This window comes from Penaeus monodon, chromosome 7 (genome assembly GCF_015228065.2).
Source record: "Penaeus monodon isolate SGIC_2016 chromosome 7, NSTDA_Pmon_1, whole genome shotgun sequence".
NCBI classification, from domain to species: Eukaryota; Metazoa; Arthropoda; class Malacostraca; order Decapoda; family Penaeidae; genus Penaeus; species Penaeus monodon.
In genome coordinates, this window is record NC_051392.1 from 29,127,187 (window position 1) to 29,129,686 (window position 2,500).

General features: G+C 41.6%; 1 protein-coding gene across 1 annotated transcript in view; it reads left to right on the forward strand.

Moving 5' to 3' along the window:
- LOC119575197 overlaps positions 1–2,500 on the forward strand; it is a 21,570-nt gene that overhangs the window by 9,980 nt on the left and 9,090 nt on the right. Inside the window, exon 2 of the mRNA XM_037922691.1 lies at positions 1,950–2,134. The gene's annotated coding sequence lies outside the window, so the exon portion shown is untranslated. The remainder of the gene's footprint in view (positions 1–1,949; positions 2,135–2,500) is intronic.

Below are 2,500 nucleotides of genomic sequence, written 5' to 3' on the forward strand. Positions count from 1 at the left end.
TCTCCTCTCTCTCTCATTCTCCTCTCTCTCTCTCTCTCTCTCTCTCTTCTCTCTCTCTCTCCTCTCTCTCTCTCTCTCTCTCTCTCTCTCTCTCTCTCTCTCTCATATTATTCATCTAGTCAAGTACAAGAGGACAGTCGCCAGTGACAAGGTCGGGCGGTTCGGTTTGATCCTAAATATACGCCATAACAGATGCCGTAACAGAGAAATACTTGTAAAAGCCGCGCCTTTCACTAGTTGGCCCAGGCGGCGTTCCAAGCATGTTTTCCTTGCGAGTTTGCTCTCTTTTTATGTGCGACTGAATGAGAGTGTGTGCACGGGAGGCAGAGAGCGGGAGAGGGCATGTACGTGTGCGCTGTGGATTTTTATGTGCACGTCGGCTAATGTGACCGTGGCTGTGACATTCTTCTGATCGTTTCGAATATTTTCCCCTTTTTTCCTTCCATTCCTTACCATTTTCCCCCTTTTTCCCCTCTCCCATCTTCGCATTCTCGCTCTCACTATCTGACTGTAAATCTATCTGGACCTATCGTCCTCTCTCTCTCTCTCTCTCTCTCTCTCTCTCTCTCTCTCTCTCTCTCTCTCTCTCTCTCTCTCTCTCTCTCTCTCTCTCTCTCTCTCTCTCTCTCTCTCTCTCCTTCCTCCGTCCCCTTTTCCCTCTCTCTCTCTCCTTCATCCGTCCCCTTTTCCCTCTCTCCCTCACACACACTACTTTTTCGAACGATTCCGATTCCCATACCCGGTTTTGCCTCAGCCGCCCTCAGTGAGACTACAGAGTTCCTAGTGATGACAGTATGGCCGAGAGTTAAACTGATGACATTGCTGTACATAATCGTATGCAGCAATTGTCTCCTGATATATGTGCTGTATCAGGTATTGCATTGTATAGTTCCGTAATTTTCTTAGTGTAGATGAGTATTTATCGTTGTTTAAGAAGGATGAAGTATTCAATAATTTGAAAGTTCGTGATATTCACGATAATATTAAAGAATATTTATGTTCAGTCGTGGGTGTATTTAGCTTAAGAAATAGTACACAGGCAAAACTCTCTGTGCTGCAGCCTGACATGACGTGTGGCTCAGTTGCTTGCACGCGTAATGGGCGTGATACGACAGGGAATACAATTTTCATCTACTCTCGACTTGAGTTCAAAATGGCGATTGGAACAAGTACACAGTGCAAAGCGCAATGTGTCGCTCGTCTGGCATGGTGATATGAGCTATGGTTATGCCACTGTAGTTTATTTTTCATTTTCAAAATTAAAGCTGGAGGAGGAAGGATTCTGCTGTGTCGATATGGTTGAATCATCGTTTTACATACCATCAGTTCTCGTCGGATGTTCACCTTGTTAATGATTGTGTTCATCTGTCACCTGATGTTGGTGGCGTGACTGACAGATACGCGAATGTGGTCGTGGAGAACAGAAAAATGCTTAACTGGAAACTACATGTCTTTTGTAGCTGGAACGTGAACACTGCAGCCATGTGATTCGATATCAGCCGTGCGTGTTATTGATCTAAACCTGCAAGTGCCTCGTGCTCTAATGCAGAGATCAGAACCTTTAATAGTGGATTTTTTTTACTCAGAAAAAATACAGTTATGAATTTCGAAAAGTAAGAAAACTGCAAAACTACCATGAAAAAGAAAAATGACATGAATATAAAATTGAAATGTGGAAGCAATTCATTGGAAAATAAATACAACTGAAAATAAACTACACTTGTAAAGAAGGAAGAGGAACTCTGCCTCGTTTAAAAGTGAATCATGTGAAACTTACCAAACAGGAACCAGTGGCGTTTGATAAAGTGAGACAGCATGCACGGGACACGGAAAAGAAAACACATGCAAACAGAATACCAAAGAAATATAGCTGTCTAGGTGGATATGGTCGAACAGGCAGCGTGTGACAACGTTTCCCCAGTGTAATACTAAAACGTTTTATTTTCCAGGTCCTGCAGTGATTGATTAGTGTGCACAGAATAACTGATCTTGTTAAGCATTATCGAATTATCAAAGTGGGGACGAATCTGTTTGAATATAATGACAAAACAATCATGTGACTGTTGCAAATAATGCTCAGGAGTTTACTGAAGGAGTATCTTTGTGCAGATTAAAGGAAGGAAATCAACACAAGGTAAGGCAAGAGTTCCTTAAGTTTCCCTTCTGGTAGGGTTAGGTATTTCCACTGTTCCAAAGTTTTCGATATCATACATGAATATTGAGTATTTTTCATGAGACCTTATCGTGTTCTATCATTAATGTTGGTCACAAAAACTTTTTTTTTGTATTATTTTCTTTACATTTTCTTTACATTCCATTATTTTTCTCAAGTTTCTGAAAAAAAAGAATTTCTGTAGCATTTCTTCCATTCTTGCAGTACTAATTCTCCTCGCTTCCGTTCCTTCCACGTGGTTTTATCGTAGTGTACCCTCTCATCCTTCCTACGCCCAAATTTACCTCCTTCGTTTTCTCTCGTTGTGAATGCTCGCACCCTTCCCTT